Genomic DNA, 24636 nt, shown 5'->3' with positions numbered 1-24636 from the left:
ATGTGCTCACACACACACATCACTGGATTACACTGTACAAACAGCCTATAATTTTTCTCATTTAATATTCCAATAAATATTCACCTACAACATTATTTCCATGAGCGATTTCTATCCCCTTTTATGTCGTTCAGTTGCTCAGTTGTGTCTGACTCTTTGCAACCCCATGGACTGCAGCACACCAGGCTTCCCTGTCCTACACTGTCTCCCAGAGTTTGTTCAAACTCATGTCCATTGAGTTGGTGATGCCATCCAACAATCTCATCCTCTGCTGTGCCCCTTCTCTTGCCCTCAGTCTTTCCCAATCATCTCATATTGCTTGGCTATTTTAAAGCTACAGTAAATATCTTTGGAATGAATCAATCACTCCAGAGGTCTCTCAAATTATGAAGCAATGTTTTCCTAAAATATTTTACTCCTAACACATCCATGTTCAGTAGTAGAGAAAGTATAAAAATTGCTAAAAGTTTGCAAATCATAATGCTCAGAATAATTTAGAGGTTATAATAAGTCAGATTGCTAGAAATTCAACTTAAATCACAAATGGCAACACGATCCACAAAGTAGTATCTCTCTTCTTTCTTTTTTTCTTTTTGGCCACACCCTGTGGCTTTTGGGATCTTAGTTCCCCAGCCAGGGATTAAACCTGAGTCCTCAGCAGATGAAGGCTTGAAGTCCTAACCAATGGACCGCCAGGGAATTCCCAGTAGTATCTCTTCAGGTATGTTTTTTTTTACACAATTCTTTAAAAAATTTTTATTGAAATATAGTTGATTTACAATGACAGCATGTTAGTTTCATGTGTACAGTAAGGTGATTCATATATAAAGATATGGGCTTCCCTGGTGGCTCAGGGGGCAAAGAATCTGCCTGCAATGGGGGAGACCTGGATTCTATCCCTGGGTTGAAAAAAATCCCCTGGAGAAGGGAACAGGCTACCCACTCCAGTATTCTGGCCTGGAGAATTCCATGAGGTATAGTCCATGGGGTCATAAAGAGTCAGAAACGACTAAGTGACTTTCATATACATATTCTGTCCTATTCTTTTTTATATTCTCTTCCTTATAGGTTATTACCTATAGATATTGAGTAGAGTTCCCTGGGTTACATAGTATGTCCTTGTTGGTTATCTGTTTTATACATAGATGTGTGTATATTTTCATCACCAAGCTCTTCGGGGTGAGGGGGGAGGCAACGTGGTATTGCAAGAAGGAAACTGCTTTCTAGGACTGGGGCCACATCACACGCAATCAGCACCATCATATCCCCTTAACTCCCCAAGGGGCTCTTCTTGCGTTTATTTGTACCTTCTATGTTGACCTTCACTAGAGAATAAAAATGAGAGAGAGGTGAGGAGTTGCACATGATTTGTTCTGGGTTCTGTGACCCACGTCTTCCATCCTGCCCTCATTCATCACTGCTGGTCCTAGTGCATCGTTAATAAGTAGAGAGAGGAGGGCTGGTGAAGACATGAGAGAGGAGATTTCAGCACAATCCCTGGAAAACTGGTGTGGGCTGTCCTGCACATACGTCAGCAGAGACACATTCCCTTTGTTACCCGAGACCAGATTAACGCTGTTGGTTTCTGTGTCATTCATCAGTTTCAACATCATGAGCATAATAACTTCCTCAAGTGACACACATCATAGCCCAAGTACCACAAAGCTTTCTTTAGCGTGTGAGGCAATGATAATTCACTACTAGTAGCGTACACCATGGATGGCCACAAGGTTTATAGAAAAGGTCCTCAAATTTCTTATTCTAAGCATCTGACTTTAAGAAAACAAACACCTCCCCCCCCCCCAACTTAGCTCATCAATTTCTCATCCCAATTTAAATGTATACATTTATAAAAAATGGCTACTTCCACATTAGCTAGCTTGGGCTACTTTGGAGCAATTTTGGTTTTCTACTACAACCTCTTTCCATCTTAACGTGCCTTGCTAAATGATCCTGTTTTAGATGCCTGATATTGGCTATTGGTGAGAAGTACCAAGTGATGGACTCAGCATCTCTCTCTTCTACCTGCAGGTCTGGACAGAGGCCCTCCTCCACTCCGTGACCTTCTTGGATATGGCGCCTGCATTCCATTCACAGCACAGGGCTGGCTCCAAGGACGGGAGTCCTTTGCAAAGCACTGTTTCCCAAAGTTACTGATGCCTTTGTTCTAAGATAAAGTAAGCCTGTGCTCCATCCCCTCTGCCAAGCTTCTGCTTATCACTAGGCAAGACAAATATCATTGGAATGTTTCAGTGTGCTGTTAACCAAATTCCAATGCAATCCCAATCACTTGATTAAGTGTTTTGAGGACTCACTAGTCCTGGCATTGACAAGTCCTTGTAGGAGATCAACAATGTCAATGGGGATAAATATTAGCTTGCCCTTTCACATTGAACATGTCAAGCTGACCTACAAGGATGTAAGCACCCCAAGGGCTGCAATTTCTGTTTGTTCTCCAATATATCCCCTAATACACCTGGAATACTACCAGAACAGTACCCTGAAATAGTGCCTGCGACATAGTTGGTGCTTAATAAATGACTTTAAAAAAATTATGTTAAAGTTTCTTTATAGTGAAAAATCTGTTCTTGATCTTCATATAAATGCAATCACTTAGTATGAGCTCTTTTACATGTGTCAGAGTTTTTAATTCAACATCTTTAGAGATTTATCCATGTTTGCATATATTAGTAGTTTGTTCCTTTTTATGGCTGTGTAGTATTCCACGCATAAATATTCCACAACGTATTTATCCATTCTTTTGTTGATGGATATTTGGTTGTTTCCAGTTTAGGGATGCTGTGACTAAAGTTTCCATAAACATTCTTGAATGTCTTCTTGTAGATGTATATTGTTATTTCTCTTGGGTAAATATTCAGGGATGACATGCAGAATTACAAGGTAGGGGTAACTTAAGATTGTGCCAAGATGGTAGTAAATATTTATTAAATCCTTTGAAACATATCCAGTTAAGTTGTCTTTCCAATTTGAAATATCCTTTCCCTTTCTCAATCAATTATCATAAAAGTTGCTTTTTCAAGGTTTTGCTGCATAAGGACTTCTCTGATTATTGCAATATGTCTTCAGTAAGGTGAGTGTTTTGCTGTTGTTTACTCGCTAAGTCATGTCTGACTGTGACCTCATGGACTGTAGCCTGCCAAGCTCCTCTGTCCATGGGATTTCCCAGGCAAGAATGCTAAAGCGGGTTGCCATTTCCTACTCCAGGGGATCTTCCCAATTCAGGGATCAAACCCTTATCTCCTGTCTCTCCTGCATTGGTGGGTGGATTCTTTACCACTGAGCCACCAGGGAAGTCCAAGTTTAATGCTAACCCAAGATTAAAATTAATAGATATTTATTGTATAATATACACTAGTTTCCTTGTATTTTAGTGTTTTCTGAGGCTACAGAAATGGAAATCACCCGTTGGCCCCAGGAAGTTCACAGTCTAATCAAGAAGACAGATAGCTGTGATGGGGACAGTGAGGCATACACGCGGTGCTAAGGGGCTAAGAAGAGCAAACACATAACTCAATCTGAGAGGTCTTTCTGGAACTGGAAGCCTCAACTGGATCCAATAGTTTGTATAAAAGAGAAGAGAGCATCCTAAGCAAAGAAAACTGCAGATATAAAGAGAGATGAAGGGGAGCATGCTTCATTTGGGGGTAGATGGGTCCCCATAGCTGGAGCACTGGGCTTGAATGTGGGTCGGGGAGGCACTAAGGAGACGAAGGGAGCTGGGGAACAACAAAGACCTGGACACAGAAGACCTTGGATATCCTGTGAAGGCATCTAGACTTCACCTGCAACTCAATGGGGAACCACTGAATGGTCTTAGGCAGGGATGACATTATAGGATTAATGGCATCACCTACTTTTCCACAGAAAGTGATTTAACTTTTATTGCACTACTTGTTTCGATTTGTCTCCTGCTGTTGTGATTTGTCTGTGTGTCTCCTCTCCATCTGGCCTGCAAGGTAATTCTTATGAACATCTTTGGGATCTCCATGACTCCAAAGCGCTTCTCAGCTGGCACGTCCCTGGTGGCTCAGATGGTAAAGAATCTGCCTGCAATGCAGAATACATGGGTTCGATCCCTGGAGAAGGCATTGGCAACCCACTCCAGTATTCTTGCCTGGAGAATCCCATGGATAGAGGAGCCTGGTGGCCTGCAGTCCATGGAGTCACAAAGAGTTGGACATGACTGAGCAACTAAGCACGCACATACAGTAGGCATAAGGGCTTTGTGGGTATTTGATCAATGGGCTTGAGCCATGAGCTCCTAGAAGCTACCCACACCCTTGGGGGCTGCTAGACTGAGGTTTAAGGAGGATGTTCATTTTCCTTGGGGTATAAATCCCATTGAAATGGACCTGAGAGAAAAGTTCTAAATTCTGACATGGAAGGAAGGGAAGGAAAATCACACAAAAATTAAGAATCCTCACGTGTTCCTGTCATAACCTTATCGGCCTCCCACCGGGAATCCCACTGAGGTATTTTGGGGCTGTTCTGCAGCAAAAACCTGGTTGCTTTTCTGAAGCATTCCGGAATTTCCATCCAGTGAACAGATGGCATTGTTTTCATACAAAGAGCAAAAGAATCTCATGTACTCAAACACTGGGAGCTTGAAAAAATACACAGAGACTGGGTAATAATTACAATGGGGAAAGAACATGATATGTCAACAGACAGCTAGCCTCCACAAAGCAAGCATCCAGTTGGTTCCTTAGCCGGTATTGTGGCCTCTGCAGGCAGTGTCAGGGCTGAGGGTGTGAGTACACTGATGTGGTGCTAATACCACCTCTTGCCAGGCTATGGGCTCACCTACCAACAGCTGAACTGCTCTCTCGATATATAAATAAAGTTCCTATCATGTGCTTGGCACTGAGAATCCAGCAGTGAAAAGACACAGTCTCTGATCACAGGAGCTGTCAGCATGGAGGTGAGAACACACTGATGAAAGATCTGCACAGAAATTGAGAACAAGAAGTAGAAACCTTTATTCCAGGCTGGAGAGATCAGGAGAGGTTCCTGGGGGAGGTGACATGTGAACTCAGTCTTATGAGCTGACTGGGAAGTATGGAGGTCCCAGGAGTGAAGTGGATTCAGGGACAGCATATAAGCAGTACTGCCTGTTTGGATAGGGTAGGGAATGGCATAAAATGAGGCTAGAGATGCAACCTGGGAAACAGAAATATCTGAATACAGGGAAATATCTGAGCAAAACATTACACAAGTTCATGCAAATTACTTGCATAACCAGGTGCACCTTATCAGGAAGCCTGCTTGTAAGGTTGAGAGCCTGGGAATATTTGGTAACAAAACTCTAATGCCAAGATCAACAGGTCTCACAGGGAAGAAGCAGTCATTTATCCATTTAATCAAGACACATGTAGAGAGCAAGTGCAAAGTACCAGGTACTAGAAGTCCATGATGAGTAGTATATTCCTGACAAAATGACCAGCACTTGTTATTCTGCCCAAGGTGAAGACTCCAGAGATAGTTGCCCAATAAATCCTGTTGGGTGAATCAGAGAAGTGAGCAGACAAGTATGATATCAAAGGATTACAATTCAGAGAGAGCAGGAAATTCATCCTGAAAATGTCTGCATGAGTCCAGAGAAGTAAAATACGTAAATGAAGAGACCTCCAGCTGAAGGGCAGCAGGGCCTCACAGGGATGATGGCCAGCAGAGTGTGTGCTTATTCACGAGGGGATAGTTGCTACTCACCTCCAGGTAAATTAGAATCAAAAGAAGCTGGAAATTTGTGGTTTTTTTAATCCAGTGAAACATTACTGTGCAAATTGGTTGTTCCCACATGCTCAGGATTCCAGCATAATCAGCCTTGTACTTACATGGAGGTGATGGCATAGAGACAGACCCTGGTTACCAAGATATGAGGCTTGGATACCTGCCTTTCTGCAGGAACATATCATGGGACACAGAGACCTGCTTGATCAGAGTGGAAGACCATAGCCCTCAGTGTCAGGCGCTCCCAGGGACCCCAGGGACCCCAGGGTCACGTGCACGTGGCGAGCGCCTGACTTCAGGTCAATCTCCGGCCTTCTTACCCAGGAGCCACCGGCTGCAGTGCAGCTCCTCCCCCAGAGAGGACCTGTGTAGCCCTTGCTAATTTACTGGCCATGGGGATCTGTTTGGGGCTGTTTGTTTTACAGAAGGAAACAGAAGATTGCAGTGTGTCAGAATTCTGCTCCTCCTCCTGCGCTGCCACCTCCCCCACCACATTAAAAACTGCTGAACAAACAAAGAAATCAGAGATGATTATACGCTGCTGGAAACCCGCATGCTTCCGCCTGGCCACATCCCCCTGCCAAGCTGTTATGTAAGCCATCAGGACTGGAACCAAGCGGAGTTGCCACTGACAGCCCATCCATGACCTGCTCATCACCCACAGCTTTCTGCAGATCCCATCTCACCTGGAGGGAACCTGCCCTGGGGAAGGGAGGGCCAGGGCACAGGCTGCTTGTTTTTACATTTGTTTTGGGATTTCCCTCTCTCCCTTCCCAGCCAATTCAGAGGTATGGGTGGGTCAGGATTAGGAAAATACTTTGGCTAGCTTCCTAGTGACTAACACGTTTTATACTAGCAAACTCCATCTGACAATCTAGGGGAGTTGAGTGTTTTTCACCCTCTGAAGTGAATAAGTCATTTTGGATGTTTAGAGACGAGAGTTGAACAAGTAACTCCTGGAGCCCGGGGTGACCTCTAGGCCAGACCACACTGCTCTGATGACCAATACTTACTTCTATTTAGGGATTCTGGGCATGTTTCCCAGTCCTAAACCACCTAAATGGACTTAGAAGAGCTTTTCCTTTGATGTGTCAATGATTTGAGTAAATGAGCTAAATTCTCAGGCTTCTTTTTTTTTTCCTTCTGCATCACAGGGTTAGGAATACTTAATGGCTCCTACAGCAAGTGCACTAAGGGTTTTATTATGACTTTCTGGCCAGGTTATAATTATGTCTGAAGTGAGCCCCCATCTATTTACAGTGATAATATATATTCAGGATATATATGGCCACATCTTATAGCCGATCCAGATACCTCTTCCCATATCTATGCAACACTGGGATTCCATTCCTCTCCCTTTTTCAGCCTTAACTGACCTTACCCCACATGAGAGGTTTACATCTCAAGTAGAAGGTCCTGAACGCTGGAGTCAGATAAAACCTGTGTTGGAGACACCGCTTGGTCATTCAGAGTCTCTGTGAGCTTGTGCTATAGCCTCAACTTTGCTAAGTCCCTGGATCTGCTGGTTCCCTTTAATTTTCCTACATCACTTTAGAAAGATGCAGGCTTCCAGGGTCAGCCCTGGCTTTGGAGAATGACTGACCATGTCCACCTCTCACCTGTCCCATCACGGTGGGTGAGCAGGTCCAGCATGGTGAACCCTTCATCGGCTGATGAGACTGCCCTAGGACTGAGGAGCTGGACTGACACTGTAGGCTCAGTCCCCACTCCTGGCCCTCATCTTCTTTCCTATTAACCTTGGAGGGAGCGCCTCCAAAGCCAAGGGGCTGGGGTGGTTGGTCAACTCTCTCTAACTCTTGGTGACTTAGGTGCCAGCTCTTATAGCTGATATAGATACCTCCTCCCAGGAAGATGGCCAGCAAATTCTTATGCCTTGCACAGGCATTTTAAAAAAAGCTCACACCAAAGAAGAAATTGCCCTTTCTAGATCTCAATTCATAGGAGGGCTAGTCAGTAAGCCCCTGAATCCCAACAAGAGAAAGGATTTATGCAGGGGGCGGGGTTGGGTACCACATAAATGTTATGGCAGGGAGAGAGAGCCAACTTAATATACTGAGAACTAATTTTATTAAGTGAAACTATTTTGCACAGAGTGACAGCAGTCAACTGCCCTCCCATTGTCTGAATGTAAATAGGGGAACCAAATTCAGATCCTAACCTTCTTACAGGGAAGCTTTGCTTCCCACTCTGCTTTAAGACGACCTTTGGCTGGAAAACAAAATGTGGGTCTGAATTCAGTAAAGCTTGAGTTCTTTGGTTTGACTCAACTCTTGCAGTTCAGAGAAAATAAAAATCCTTATTTCCGGAATCTAGTAGCCTCTTTAATTGAGTTCATCCAGCCTCTGATGGTTTTCTGGATAACAATTTAACTCATGTTGACCAGCCTCCTTACACTGTTATCTTAAAAAAAGAGAGCAGTGGTGTGGTTTGGATGGGGCCGTGGGAAGCAAGCCTTTCTGAGCATCTTTCTTCCTCTGTCCAGACTCTGGCTTTCTGCCTGGCTGCTTAAACATGATCAGGAAGCCTCCCTCCTCAGACCCTTCAGATCTCCACCTGGAGAAAGGGGTAAGGGTTATAAGAAATTGAGTAATCTTAATTGAGAAAGTTGGTTTCTTCATAAAACATGCTCTCCTTAATCTGGCTGGGGCAGGGTAGATGACAGGGAAGAGCAGCCCAGTGAAAGTATTGAGCCTGCGTCAACCGTGCCCCCGAGATGGGCACAATTAGAATGGGGTGTTTAGCACCAGGGATGGAGAAGGCAATGGCACCCCACTCCAGTACTCTTGCCTGGAAAATCCCATGGATGGAGGAGCCTGGTGGGCTGCAGTCCATAGGGTAGCTACGAGTTGGACCCGACTGAGCGACTTCACTTTCACCTTTTACTTTCATGCACTGGAGAAGGAAATGGCACCCACTCCAGTGATCTTGCCTGGAGAAGCCCAGGGACAGGGGAGCCTGGTAGGCTGCTGTCTGTGGGGTCGCAGAGAGTTGGACACGACTGAAGCGACTTAGCAGCAGCAGCAGCAAACAGCACCAAGGGACACTTCATGTGCCTGCCAGTTTGAATTCACGAGATCCAGTTTGAATTCACAGGATCAGTTCTTTGGAAGACTTCTCTTCAACCCCAGGCAGTTTGACTAATGCAATAGCTCTTAAGACATGGATAGAGGGGCCTGGGTAGCAACATTCAGTTCCAATGACTCCAATTCCCAAAGATACAGATAATGAAGTAAAACAGCATGTGACATATTTTATTTAGTCAAAATGCTTTGTCTACAAAATAAAGAGCAATGGGAATCACTGAAATATATATATATAAGTGTTAGTCACTCAGTCGTGTCCAGCTCTTTGTGAGTCCATGGACTGCAGCCTTCCAGGCTCCTCTGTCCATGGAATTCTCCAGTCAAGAACACTGGAGTGGGTTTCCATTCCCTTCTCGGGGATTTTCCCAACCCAGGGATTGAACCTAGGTCTCCTGCATTGCTGGCAGATTCTTTACCATCTGAGCCACCAGGGAAGCTCCCCTCCCCCCCCCCCCCCCCACACACAGATTTAGAGATACATAAACACTCCAGTGTACAATTTTGGAACTTCTGCTATAAACTTTAATCATTAATAATTACTGTGCATTCCTGGTGGCTCAGATGGTAAAGAATCTGCCTGCAATGCAGAAGAACTGGGTTCGATCCCTGAGTTGGGAAGTTCCCCTGGGCAAGGAAATGGCAACCCACTCCAGTTTTCTTGCCTGGAGAATCCCAGTGAACAGAGGAGCTGGCGGGCCACAGTCTGTGGGGTCATGAAGAATCGGACACAACTGAGCAACTAAGCACAATTCTAATCTGGGCCAAGATCTTAGCAAATCAATTGTTTCTGGATGTGTCTAAGAATAGAGGTCTTCTGGAATATGTATGTGGCTTTGGAGAATGAGGTTTTTAAAAACAAACTATTTTTTATAATAGTTTTAGACTTGCAGAAAAATTGCAAAGATAGTACAGTGTTCTCATGTACCTCTCACCTAGTTTGCCCTATGAATAACATCTTACATGAGCATGGCACATTTATTACAGTTAATGAGTTGATATGATACACTGTTATTAACTAAAGTTCATACTTTAAAGAATGAGAGTTTTACAGAATATTGCCATTGAAATTCTTCAGAGGTATCTTAACTCCAGTTTTCGCATCACAGAGAGTTCTTTTCTGACCTCCTATCTCCCCCCATTGTGGGCTTCCCTGGTGACCCAGTGGTAAAGAACCTCCCCCATCACTTCTTAGAATATTCACTGATTGTTTGCTGCTTTGCTGATGTATGGTCCGGCCCCTCAAGATGGCTGTTCTCTTGTTCTCTGCGTTTCCTGTCTGATCAGTGCCTGTTTCACCTATACCCTGTGCATGTGACCCACCTTCCTATATACTTGTCCCAAACCCCAGCTAGTGATTGTTCTTATTTAAGGGGTGGTGAGGGGCATGCCCCTCTACCGATTTCCCTGGTAACCAATAAGCACGCCTGGTGTCAATTCCTCTATAATTGGTAATCTCCATTTCTTGCCCTCCTTTCCAGGAGCGAAGACTGTCATCTTGTCCTGCCCCTCGGTGCTCCAGGACTTTGCTTCAGAGGCATAAGTTCCCTCATCCATTAAACCACTGATGTCTCTGTTGCTGACTCTGGGCTATTTCTTCATTCTTGAAGCTGGGCAAGCACAGGGTTTGTAGGCCTGTGGAAGGCAGCCCAACAGCTATCTTTTATCTGCAAAGGAAAAAAAAAAAGTTTTCTGGTTTAAGAACTTGACTATCCACTAGGAAGAAACTCTCATACACCTTGTTTCAAGTTGTTCTCCTCAGAAGTACTTTAAAATAGCAGCGGAGTGAATTGGGAAAGAGTAGAGATTTTGGAATCAAACAGATGCAGTCCCAGTTCTGCCACTTTTAAGCTATTACTTTTTCAAGCCTCATTTTTTTTTAATCTGAAAAATGGAAATAATAACAGTATCACAAATACAGAGAACATATTAGTGGTTTGTTACTAGTGGGGAGAAGGGAGTGGGAGGGGAAAGCTAGGGATAGGATATTAAGAGGTACAAACTACTATGTATAAAGTAAATAAGCTATAAGGATATACTGTATAGCATAGGCAACACAGCCAATATTTTATAACTACAGATGGAATATAATCTTTAAAATTGTGAATCACTATTTTGTACACCTGAAACTTATATAATCTTACAAATCAACTACATTTCAAAAAATGAATGAGATATAAAATAAATAAAAATATATAATATGTGTTCACTTCAGTTCAGTCACTCAGTCATGTCCAGCTCTTTGCGACTCCATGAACCTCAGCACACCAGGCCTCCCTGTTCATCCCCAACTGCCAGAGTCCACCCAAACCCATGTCCATTGAGTCGGTGATGCCATCCAACCAACTCATCCTCTGTGGTCCCCTTCTCCTCCTGCCCTCAATCTTTCCCAGCATCAGGGTCTTTTCAAATGAGTCAGCTCTTTGCATCAGGTGGCCAAAGTATTGGAGTTTCAGGTTCAACATCAGTCCTTCCAATGGACATGCAGGACTGATCTCCTTTAGGAAGGACTAGTTGGATCTCCTTGCAGTCCAAGGGACTCTCAAGAGTCTTCACCAACACCACAGTTCAAAAGCATCATTTCTTCAGTGCTCACCTTTCTTTATAGTCCGACTTTCATATCCATACATTACCACTGGAAAAACCATAATATGTGTAACTGAGACATAAAAAAGAAATAATAATAATAGTATCTTCCACACTGATTTGCTCTGAGAACTGAATAAAAATATTTCAAAGCACTTAGTACAGTGCCAGGCACACGATAATAGCCCAGTAATCATAGCTATCAGTAAACTTAAAAGGTGAGGCCCTTTGGAAAGGCAACTGTGGTCAATAGACTAGTCAATGAGTAATCTAGATCAATTTGGTCAAAAATAGCTTTTCAACAAAGATCTATTTCAATGATCAGTAGAGAGAAGATAAATAGTTATAGAAGTGTAAACTAAGTTGCCTGAAGAATTCTTTTCAAATTGGAAAGAAAAAGGTCATTAAAGGGACTGCTGATGTGAAAACATGTGAGACATTACCCAGTGTCTTTCTCTGCTTTACCATTCCACTCGAAGGATTAAACTATCAGTAAATGCTTAGGGCAGCCAACATCCCCAGCGAAAGTATTCCCTGGGGAGAAATGATGTCTCAGGGCTAACTGGGAATATTATGGAGATCTGGCCATAATGCATCTCTGGCTCCTACTGGCCACATCCCGTCTCACCACATTCCAGTTCTCCAGCCACGTGGAAACTAGTGCAGTGCATCAAGCATGCGTGCTCTCCTGCCTTCCCTGCTCTTGCACGCTTGGCTCCTTTTGCCTGGCTACACCTCCCCACCCCTTCACCTGGCTGACATATTCTGCAAAACTCAGCTCAGGTATTGCCTCCTCTGGAAAATCTTCCCCCACTGCTGCTATTGTGGTTACCAGAGGCTTCCAGTCTTATAGCATTTAACCCACTTCCTCATCTTTGTCTCCCACTCTTGTTTAAATGCCATAAGTAACTCCAGTGTAGCATGGTACCTGAGACAGAAGTGCTCCAAACACGTTGGCTACAGCCTCTTCTCTGGTAATCTACAAGCCTATGGGCTATGATTCTTCTCTCAGATTCTCAAGAGGAAGTAGTTAGGGGAGGCCCATGGATTTGGCAGAAGCTGTAGTTTCATATCTGAAGCACAAATGAAAAAACTTGAAAGGTAACTCTTTAAAGAATATCATTAAACTCACTGTAGGATTACATCATAGCAGATCATTTGTGCAATGCTTTCCAAGCCCAAGTACATGATACACTATTGGTCTCTGTGAGCTTTTCCCAAGTCAATGAGGATTCTTTTCAAAAAATTGCCACCATGAGGCTGCCCAGTCCTGTGTATGTCCTGAGACAAGGGGGTGATTTACAGTCCATATCCTCCAGTTCTCCCTGGACGGATGTCTGGTCTACCCCTCCCCCACCTTCCTATAAATGGTGACCATTCTGATTTGTACAGCTGAAGAATCAAAAGCAAAGTAACTTCTTAAAGGTCTCATAGTTACCAAGTTTTAAAATTAGGATCCAGGTCCATCTGTCTGATTCCAGAGCATTTAAGTGCGATCTTCTTTAGTTGGTACCTGCTCATGTCATAGGCTTAATGCCCAGAAAAATAGAGCCTTCTCATATGGGGCTGAGCTGACAAACTCAAGTCTATGTCACCATACTTGTACCCCAGACCAGACTGCACTAGTGCCCTTGAATCATTCGGGAAGTATTGCACACCTCCTGACTCTCTTTTCCTTTTCTTTATCCTGTGAGTCCTCTGGTACTGGCTAGGAAGACAACCTTCCAGGGTAGATAAAAAAGGACCTTCACATCTCATACTATTATATTTCCTTACCCCATAGTAGGATCCACTCTATTATGGGATTACAGTGGAATTCCTAGTTGTAGGGAGAGTGCCATGGGTCCAATCATTCATTCTACAATAGATTCCAAAATCCCTTTAAACAGTTAACTTGGACAAGAGATTTGTACGAAGACAAGCAGGTCTTTGGTGGGGTTTGGGACTTTTCTTTAATATATAAGATTATTTGTTATAATTTTGACACCTTCCTGGCATGAAGTTTAGCCCTATTTGAAACACTAGAGGACACACATAACTTTTAAGTTAAATTTTTGGCATTTTTGTGGTTTATAAGTCAAAGCAGCAAAATTCCTACAGTACAGATTCTCATGCAAAGGGGCCCTGGGCCCAGCTGCTAAATATTTTCTGGATGTGACATCAGACAAAGGCCTGGAGCAATGGCCATCGTGTCCTCAGACTAGAGTGTCTGAGAACAGGTGAGCTGGCTGGCTGTGTGGAGGAAGATGCAGCCTATTTTGTATTCAGAGAAGATATTGTTATTTCTGTGTCAGAGTAATCACCTTTACCTACAACATTCTTTCCCTGCAAAGGGAGCTGATGCAGAGGTAAAATATGAGCGATTTGGAGATGACAACCTATAGAGTGATGATGAAACAGACAGAAGCAGAAGGCCAACCCATACATACCCGCTGGCTTCTGCCTTTTTGGCCCACCTTTTTGGTTTTTGCCTTCTACCTTTTGGGGGCTTCCCTGATAGCTCAGTTGGTAAAGAATCCACCGGCAATGTAGGAGACCATGGTTCGATTCCTGGGTCTGGAAGATCTGCCGGAGAAGGGATAGGCTACCCACTCCTGTATTCTTGGGCTTCCCTTGTGGCTCAGCTGGTAAAGAATCTGCCTGCAATGCAGGAGACCTGGGTTTGATCCATGGGTTGGGAAGATCCCCTGGAGAAGGGAGAGGTTACCCCCTCCAGTATCCTGGCCTGGAGAATTCCATGGACTTATACAGTCCACAGGGTCACAAAGAGTCAGACACAGTGGAGTGACTTTCACTCTTCACTTTCAAGTCAGCTTTGCCATTTCCTTGCTGGGAGATTATTCTGTGGTTTTGGCACAAGACAACGACCTGGGAGAGAAGGCAAAGACTATGGATATGGTTGCCTTTTCTCCGCGAAGCCAGCTAGCGCCTTGTTTTTTTGTGAGCCTGCCACTGTGGGAAAATTGCGAGAGTGTAAAGTTTCCTTCTTTGTCCTGAGCGCACTTCATTTACCAGTGAGCCAAGCTGGGAACAGAGCCGCCTCTCACAGGCCTCGTGAATGACTCCATTTTCTCAGGGCAGCTCTGCCTGCCCATTGTCTGACTGTCATGCCCTCTTGTCTAGGTGTTCCCTGCTGGCCGGCTGTTATGTAACGTCTGTGCAGGGAACATCGCGTGAGAGCGAGAGGATCAGAGAGAGAGGAAAGACCCAGAGGGTAACCAAGACTAAAATGTCTTCCTGAGAAGGGAAAAAAAAAGATGAAAAGACTGTTTGTCAGCTGTTTTCCTAGGCTTCTCTGCCTGAGTGATACACTTTGATTGCTGACATACAAAGCCCTGCAGCTGACTCAAGTGAGCGCTTCTGATTATCTTATATGTAAGACGGAATGTGCTGCACCCTCAGACCCATGCCAGGGCAGCTGCCACCCAGGTCCTCCTGTAAGACTGTGACATGAAACCCTGCCCCCTCTCTCTCATGGTGGAAGGAAAGGCCCTACCCCCTTCTTACTCACCACTTTCTACACCTCCATCTCTTACTACATCATTGCCCAGTGAGCCTCTCAGTCCTGCTTAGAGGATCATACGCCCCTTCAGACTTTCCTCTGACAACTTCCAGGTGGCCTTGGCTCTCTTTCAGAGTTCCGTGTGGACAGGTACCATCATTTAATGGTCACAGTGGGGACCCCTATTCCACTATTCCCCCCGTTTCCATCACCTGGATGCCAAGTCCTGGGCCTAAATGGTACCCATCGTCTCTTTGGATCACACTACCAACAGGGTGGTGACATGAAGGAAGGTGGAATGGGGTGGCTCCTTCTTCCTCTGCCTCCCCCAGCATTCCTCTCAAGCTTGTTCGACAGAACACCAGCCCTGGAGCCACAGGGAGAGACTTTCTGGCAAATAAAACAGGATTGCATGGCTAGGATATTCTATAGACTCTCTACACTTTTTTTGCATAGAGTTTACCCTGCATACTCTGTCCTCCTCTTGCACAGAGGAAGTGCATGAATCATAAAACCCTGAAATGTTTGCAGTAAAGAAACCTACCTACAAACCTAGAAATGTCTGCTATAACATTTCCCAAATTTACTTGACTGTTAGTCTATAAGCTCAGGAGGACAGGGACTTTTCCTGTATTTCTCATGGTTGAATTTGTAGTTCACAGCCCTTCTGTGGGTCTTCAGTAAATGTCTTTTAAATTGTAGAAAATTACTTGACCCTTTTTTCCAAGTCATATCCATGAATATCTTACAGAACTCTAACACGCCCTGGAATGTGCTGTGGTGAATGCTGGTCTATGCTATTCACTGATTCTATTAATTACAAAGAAAAGAGGAGAAAAAGAGCGCAGGTAGACCCAAGATCAAGACTTTCTGGTCCTCACCGAAGAATAGGCTGCAGGAGGCTGGTCGGTCCACAGCCCTTTCATCGCATCTGGCTCACCCACAAGCCATTCTAGAGGGAGGGTGCTGTATGCCCCCCATGTTTGCAGATCACCTGGTCCACTCTGACTTGTCCTGCCACCCTGTTTCATTCACCCTGGTTCTGTGAACCTTTGGCTTTGGTAACTGCCTCTCGGTAGGTTTTCCTGACTCTCCTCCTTGTTATAAAAGTTCATTAAAACAAAATAAAACTTTTTCTCTATCTTCCTGTCTGGGGCTTTGAAGTCTGAAAAATCTAGATTTGAATCCATCTTCTGCCATTTACTGGATGTGAGGTTTTTAGAAATGTCTTGTATCTATTAGAACCTGTTCTCCTCTATAAGTGAGGATAATAGCACCCATTATATAGAGTTGTCCTGAGAAGTAAATGCGCATATAAGGCCTCAGCACAGTCCTGGTATTTAGCCAGCGCCAGGCACATGGCTGCCACTGTTCAATTGCTCTCCCCTCTTACCTGCTGCCTCAGTTTGGGCACACTCGTGATTCCAGGTGAGCCTCTGCTTTCCCTCTACTGGTTTGGACCCAGCTGGCAGGAACTCTGGTCCAGATATCCTCTGTCTGTGGGGATGTCTCTCCTCTCTTCCCCTCTGTCCCCTCATTGCTGCTGCCTTCAGCAGCCCCTTAGACTCACTCACCCCTTCATCACTTCTCATGTCTTTGCTAGCAGACATAATCATTCATTAGTACAGTGTTTCATAGTTCACAAAATTCTAATACATCATCTCACTTAGTCTTCAATGACCCCTCTTCAGGCTGAGTTATCTTTCTACAGATGAGAAAAAGAGTGACTCAGTGACTGATTCGAGGTTTCACGGCAACCAAATGTTGGAGGCTAGATCTGAACACTGGTCTGCCTTCAGATGCAGAGCTCTCCCTCGCCACCTCATTCAGCTGCCACCTGGGTAACTGTGAAGCACAATGGGGGTAGGGGGCAGAAGCCTATTCCCCCAGCCCCCACAGGAACTCATCATTAACATTTTTGGATCCACCAGTTGCATGTCCCAGATTCTGGGACCCAAGAGTTCTCAGCTGCCCCTTTCCAGGGCAGTGGTGCATGGAATGCCCATGTCCACGTCCAGTAGCAGCAAACAAAGATTTTCAGTGAAACATGCAAAAGAAAATTCTGATTAACCTACTTGAGATTCCAGTATGAGTAATGTTATTACATTATCAATGAATAAAATGCTTCACATCTTTTAAGAGAGCTTGTTTGTTTAGTCCTTGCTTTGTTGAGTATGCCTACTACACCCCCACTCCCTCCAGCCCAACACACAGAGGCATCTTCATGATGCTAAAGTAAAGAAATGAACAAATGGTGGTCTTCCTTTTTAGGCTGGTCTTTATATCACATCCTAAAACTAAGCATCTGAAACCTAGTGACAAATCCTTGATCATCTTGGGATCTAGAATGCCTTTGTCACTGTAAGTCAAGGTCCTGTGAAGGAACAAAACATGTCAGGAACAGGAGGCATTCAAAAGGCAAGGGCATCCTCTGCCAGCACCATGGACAGTCCCCCACCTTTCTCCTGATTCCCGAGGTCAGACGCCCAAAAAATGTAAGTGGCAATTAAGAAGAAAGAGACAGGTCTGCTCTCTCTGTAGGAAGAATCATGCACTAGGAAAATAAGGCTCTGTGTTCTTCTCTAGGGCAGCGAACACTATTGGGGAACTGGGACTGTAACACATGACACAGAGAAAGAAATGGTGGTCTCACAGCCCCTGATTGGAGGTACCAGGAATAGCCTATCACCTGTTTCTCTGCCTTCTGGTCCACTTTAATTCCTCTGTCTTTCTCCCAGCCTCCAAAGGGCCCTGAAAAAGTATCTCCAGTGTTATTTTCACAAAGAAGTCTCAACACAAAAACTTTAAATCCCTCTAACTTATCATTCCACTCTGCCATCTAAGGCCACATCTAGAATCTCAAATTTCCATCTTTACAGAAAAGGCATCAAATCAGAGTCTCTGAACTCTGGTGATGAAGCGTGTTCCACCCTTATATTTCTGCATGACAAACCACTCTAAAACCTAGTGACTAAGAACAACAACATTTATTTTGCTCATAAATCTGCAATTTGGGAAAGACATGAAGGTAACTTCTGGTTCCCTCCCCCCCACCCATAAGATTGGAGCTGGACCCACCCACCCATAGGATTGGAGCTGGAATCCTTGGAAGGCTCACTTATTCACATCTCTGTTACTTGGGTGAGAAGTTGCAAAACTAGAGGCTGAAAGAGCTTGGATTTCTTGGGCATCTCTTTCTGTCTCGGTGTGATAGCTCCACATGGCCTTTCCAGCATACAGTTTCAGGGCGAGTGGATTCACAGGTTGAATCAATGTTCCCAAAGTGTAGACTGCCTTCTATAGCCTAATCTCAAAAGTTATTCATTGTCACTTCTGTTACATTATGCTTATCTAGGGTGTCACAGGACCCATCCAGGTTTGGAGGAGAGGAGATAAGCCTTCTGATAGGGGGTGGGGAGTGTAATGACAAGGTCCTGGAATAGCATGTAAGTTGAGAAATACAGCTGCAGCCATTTTTGGAAAGATTAACCCACCACACGGAGTAAGTCAGTGAAGGGAACACTGGTCTGAAGGGCTACTGGTTTCTGAACTGTTAAACACCGTGACAATATACTTTTCTACTGCCTTTCAAAGAAGCTGTAAGAGAATAAAGCAATAAAGCGCCATACAGGCCAAGTCTGTTGTAGAAAGCATCCATTCCCTTTATGTCCTTTTTACCTCTTCAAGCCACTGGTGATAGGTACTGTCAGTCGGAAAATCAAAGAAAGCTAGGATTTTTTACATCACAGGCAGGAAGGTTGAGATTGAGCCCAGGCTTGATGCAAGGATGAGGAGAATGAAATTAAATATTGTTCTTGTAACTAGAATAACCAAATGGGAGTTCCTCATTTTTGTTGAAGGAAGTTTTACTCTGAGGAATCAGGGGTTTCCAGGACATAGAAATAAGGAATTGGTTAGCACGTGGAATGAATGAAGACATAAAACAAAGTAGGTCCCAATCCTACTAGAAGTAAGGTAATAAATTAGTAAAGGTAATGTATTAAGATATAAGGGGCTTCTTAGGTGGCACAGTGGTATAAAGAATCCACCAGCCAAGCCAAAGGCTCTGGTTCGATCCTTGGGTTGGGAAGATCCCCTGGAGAAGGAAATGACAACCACTCCAGTATCTTGCCTGGGAAATCCCATGGACAGAGGAGCCTGGCAGGCTACAGTCCATGGGGTCACAAAGAGTCAGACACGACTAAGTGACTGCTCAGCAGCAGCCACAGCAGCATTGTGATATAAAGCTCCATGCTGTGGAGTTAAAAAAAAAAAAAAAAGGGTCTCTGAAACTAACACAACATTGTAAATCAACTATACACCAATAAAATTTTTTTTTTAATGAGTCTCTTTTCATGAAAAAGAAGGATGAAAAAAAAATCCAAAAAAATGTGAGAGCTCTGAAAAGAGAAAATGAGATTTCTCTCTCAGTATGCCCATCTAGCTACGTAAAAATAAAACCAGCTTTTCACATAATAAAATAAAGATTAATAAGGTAGGTAGTCAACAAAGACCCAGCGTATGGCACAAGGAACTATACTCAATATTATGTAGCACCTATAAGGGAAAAGAATTTTTCAGATTGAAAAGGCATTACAGTTATCACTTTCACTAATCCATAATAAACTAGAAGGGGCTCCTTTAAATATAATATTGTGCTGTGTGCTATGCTTAGTTGCTCAGTCATGTCTGACTCTTTGTGACCCTATAGACTGTTGCCCACCAGGCTCCTCTGTCGATGAAATTCTCCAGGCAAGAACACTGGAGTGAGTAGCCATTTCCTCCTCCAGGGGATCCTCCCAACCCAGGGATCAAACCCAGGTCTCTCACATTGCCAGCAGATTCTTTACCATCTGAGCCACCAGGGAAGCCCAAGAATACTGGATTGGGTAGCCTGTCCCTTCTCCAGGTGAGCTTCCTGACCCAGGAATCAAACCAGGATCTCCTGCATTGCAGGTGGATTCTTTACCAGCTGAGCTACCTGAGAAGACCAAATATAATATTAATGTTTATTAGTAGTAATACAAACTAAGAGAAAAAAAATGAAACAAAAAACAACATAACAAATCACCTCTTGAAATGACCAAGATACTTGGATGATATGCATTCTACTTTCAATTCACCTTAAAGATTGTTTTCCCATTAAATTCTTCAAACTGGAGAATGAGGACTTGGAGGTTCAGTTCAGTTCAGTTCAGTAGCTCAGTCGTGTCCGACTCTTTGCGACCCCATGAACCGCAGCACGCCAGGCCTCCCTGTCCGTCACCAACTCCTGGAGTTCACTCAGACTCACGTCCATCGAGTCGGTGATGCCATCCAACCATCTCATTCTCTGTTGTCCCCTTCTCCTGCCCTCAATCTTTCCCAGCATCGGGGTCTTTTCCAATAAGTTGGCTCTTCACATCATGTGGCCGAAGTATTGGAGTTTCAGCTTCAACATCAGTCCTTCCAATGAACTCCCAGGACTGGTCTCCTTTAGGATGGATTGGTTGGATCTCCTTGCAGTTCAAGGGACTGTCAAGAGGCTTCTCCAACACCACAGTCCAAAAGCATCAATTCTTTGGCGCTCAGCTTTCTTTATAGTCCAACTCTCACATCCATACATGACCACTGGAAAAACCATAGCCTTGACTAGATGGACCTTTGTTGACAAAGTAATGTCTCTGCCTTTTAATATGCGGTCTAGGTTGGTCATAACTTTCCTTCCAAGGAGTAAGCGTCTTTTAATTTCATGGAGGTTATTAATGGCTTATTAAGTGCTACTACTGAGCTGGAGCCCCTTCTAGTTTGTTATAGATTAGTGAAAGTGATAAATGTAATGCCTTTTCAATCTGAAAAATTCTTTTCCCTTATAGGCGCTACATAATGTTGAGTACAGTTCCTTGTGCCATACAGTGGGTCTTTGTTGACTATCTATCTTATGCATAGGAGTGTGGATATGTTACGGTGCTTGATTTGTATTACTGAATTATTTATAAACATCAGTATTCTATGGCACATGTTTAGTCACAACCAGTCTTATGAACAATGGATTTTAATGTTTTAAAAGAAATATATTTCCAGTTTAACAGTTAAAAAAAGAATGCAGCACAGTGTTTGATCACTCTGTGGAAGAAGGTCCAGGTGGGCAGCAAAGAGAGCCCATGTTAAAGCAATCAGAGTGGAGATGTCCAGGAGAAGGACAAATATGAGGAATATTTAAGTTATAAACTCATTAAGGTTGGTAATTTGGCGTAGGATAAAATAAGGAATGGCAACTAGGATACTAGTACAGGCAGCTTGGAAGAAGCAGTGGCACCAATTGGGGCAGTAAACAAAATGAAGGAGAAGCAATTAAAAAGGGGAGAAGAGATGCTGAATTTTCTTCAGGGCACCAAGAAGCTGGATTGACAGTTGGTGGATCCATCTGGCAGCCCACCTTCTGGTAGCCCACCATCTGATAGCCCTTTACAGCCCTAGAGCCTCCTGGAAAGCAGCTGGACCAGTTTTGAACTTGAAGATTCCTCACGAAATGTTAAGGAGCTGAGATTGGAGATCCTGAATTTATAGGCCTTTTGTCCTCAAACTGTTTAAAAACTTTACCTTGAAAAGGAAACTTGGACAGAGAAGATGATCTGTAATATACTGGATGGAAGTTCTGTAAATTGAGGAGTCTAGTGGTCCATATAGAGAGTACCTTCATTAGCAATTGTATATTTCACCACATTACCTATTCCTTGTTTTTTTATTATTATTATTTTTTAATGTGGACCATTTTTAAAGTCTTTACTGAATTTGTTACAATATTGCTTCTGTTCTATATTTTGGTGTTTTGGCCACAGAGCATGTGGGATCTTGGTTCCCTGACCATGGATCGAACCCACACACCCCACACTGAAAGGAGAAGTCTTAACCACTGGACCACCAGGGAAGTTACTCCATTCCTTCTTTTACTCAATGAACATTGTCTGAATACTTACTCTGCTAGGGGCTGAGACTACAAAGATGAACAAAATTTAGAGAACATACTTAGGAGACTCACAATTAAGTGTTCAGAGATTATTATGACTTCTGTAGTTGACAGTGTAAAACTCTGGTTCAATTTGAAATGCTCTGGTGTTTTCCTTTTTCTTTTTCAGTTAGGGTAAAGCCTTTGACTGTGTGGATCACAATAAACTGTGGAAAAATCTGAAAGAGATGGGAATACCAGACCACCTGACCTGCCTCTTGAAAAATCTGTATGCAGGTCAGGAAGCAACAGTTAGAACTGGACATGGAACAACAGACTGGTTCCAAATAGGAAAAGGAGTACATCAAGGCTGTATATTGTCACCCTGCTTATTTAACTTCTATGCAGAGTACATCATGAGAAACGCTGGACTGGAAGAAACACAAGCTGGAATCAAGATGGCCGGGAGAAATATCAATCACCTCAGATATGCAGATGACACCACCCTTATGGCAGAAAGTGAAGAGGAGCCAAAAAGCCTCTTGATGAAAGTGAAAGAGGAGAGTGAAAAAGTTGGCTTAAAGCTCAACATTCAGAAAACGAAGATCATGGCATCCGGTCCCATCACTTCATGGCAAATAGATGGGGAAACAGTAGAAACAGTGTCAGACGTTATTTTTGGGGGCTCCAAAATCACTGCAGATGGTGACTGCAGCCATGAAATTAAAAGACACTTACTCCTTGGAAGAAAAGTTATGACCAAACTAGATAGCATATTCAAAAGCAGAAGCATTAGTTTGCCGACTAAGGTCTGTCTAGTCAAGGCTATGGTTTTTCCTGTGGTCATGTATGGATGTGAGAGTTGGACTATGAAGAAGGCTGAGCGCCGAAGAATTGATGCTTTTGAACTGTGGTGTTGGAGAAGACTCTTGAGAGCCCCTTGGACTGCAAGGACATCCAACCAGTCCATTCTGAAGGAGTTCAACTCTGGGATTTCTTTGGAAGGAATGATGCTAAAGCTGAAGCTCCAGTACTTTGGCCACCTCATGCGAAGAACTGACTCATTGGAAAAGACTCTGATGTTGGGAGGGATTGGGGGCAGGAGGAGAAGGGGACGACCGAGGATGAGATGGCTGGATGGCATCACGGACTCGATGGACGTGAGTCTGAGTGAACTCCGGGAGATGGTGATGAACAGAGAGGCCTGGCGTGCTATGATTCATGGGGTCGCAAAGAGTCAGACACGACTGAGCAACTGAACTGAACTGAAAGGATAGTTTAATGTAATTGGTGAATATGATAGCCTATCCAAGTCTGAAAATGGCAAACTAGATATTTCGGACCAATTTTCCTATTGAAGATAACCAGAAAAGCCTAAAAAAAACTGAGAGCTAACAAGAGAGTGAAGAATTACTGGGCCAGTTTGGAGGCCCAGAGTAGGCCCGGGTCTGCTTTAGCTTAAGAGCATTTGGTAGCTCCTGAGGGGTTGGAGAGAAGCTAAGTGGCTGAATTAACAGAACAGATTGCTGTCCAGGGGTGAAAAGTCTCCATGGCAAATCTTGTTACTTTCAGTTGAAATCCTGAAGAAGTAAGGAAGAATTTGTAGACAAGCCCTCCCAGGTGCTTCCCATTAGAATTATCCCAGTTGCCGGGCAGAGGCAAATGTAAATCCTCTTTTCAAGAAAGAGCAAAGGTCTACTAATAGTTTTGTACACACAATTAGCTGAACATCTTTGTTTTGTACACTCTTTGGTAGTGAGTTGTAGTTCACAATAAAAGGGCTTTATACACATTCCTACTTATTTCACACAATATATATGCTAAGCACCTAGCCTCATGCCTGGCACATACTAGAGAAATGAGATTGCTTCCTGTCCCCCATTCCTTTTTTTCTTACTAGCAGAGAAAAGAGGAAAATGTGAGTGTTCCCAAACATCTCACTTCCCAAGTACAGGCACCCTCATTCTCTTTCATTCTCTTACAACAACTTCATCCCCATGGCAACTGCAATCAGAGGTTGGGCCTGTGAAGAAAAGGAGGGATGTGGGCAAGGCAGCCTGAACTTGATTACCTCCTTGCATGAGAGGACATCCTCGCTAATGACTAAATTGCTGGAGGCCTTAGCTGAAAGTGCCCATTAACGGATAATATGGTCGTTTGTCCTATATTTTCTTTTCCCTTCCAAAACACCAAAGCAAAACCTTTGTTTAAAGGCTTACCTTTGCTGCAGGTTGCAGTTAATCCTATAATCACTGAATGAATAGCTATCAAGCCAGACATTCTTTGTGTGCCAGAGAAGCAAGAGGCCTGTAGTGGAGGCATTTCTGCAGGGAGATTGCGATGCCTGGGGAGGCTGGGTTGAGGGGGCGGGCGCAGCTGGCCGTGGGCTGCAGAGAACAACTAGTTGCTTATCTGTTCACCTGCTCCCACTCGGCCGGCCTGTCTCAGCCTGCACCCGCTGGACTGGGTGCTTGCATCTACCCGCTTTCATGCCTCAGCTTGTTAGGAACAGCCATTTGACATGTTTACGGCACAAGAAAAGGCTAATGATACTTGGGAACAACAATGAAACTCTAGCAGATGAAAAATCAGACATCTGGAAATCAAAGAGGTGCCATGGACCACTTATAGATGACACCTTACCTTCCTTCAAGCCTCATCCCACCACCCCTACCCCCAACCAATTCACTTGAAAAGTACCAGTCTTAGGACGAGATTAAAAAAGAGAGAGAGATTTCCAGGCTTGGAGGTGAGCAACAAGTTCAAAG

The sequence above is a fragment of the Budorcas taxicolor genome, chromosome 16 (assembly GCF_023091745.1).
Source record: "Budorcas taxicolor isolate Tak-1 chromosome 16, Takin1.1, whole genome shotgun sequence".
NCBI lineage: Eukaryota > Metazoa > Chordata > Mammalia > Artiodactyla > Bovidae > Budorcas > Budorcas taxicolor.
This window is presented reverse-complemented; position numbering follows the sequence as displayed.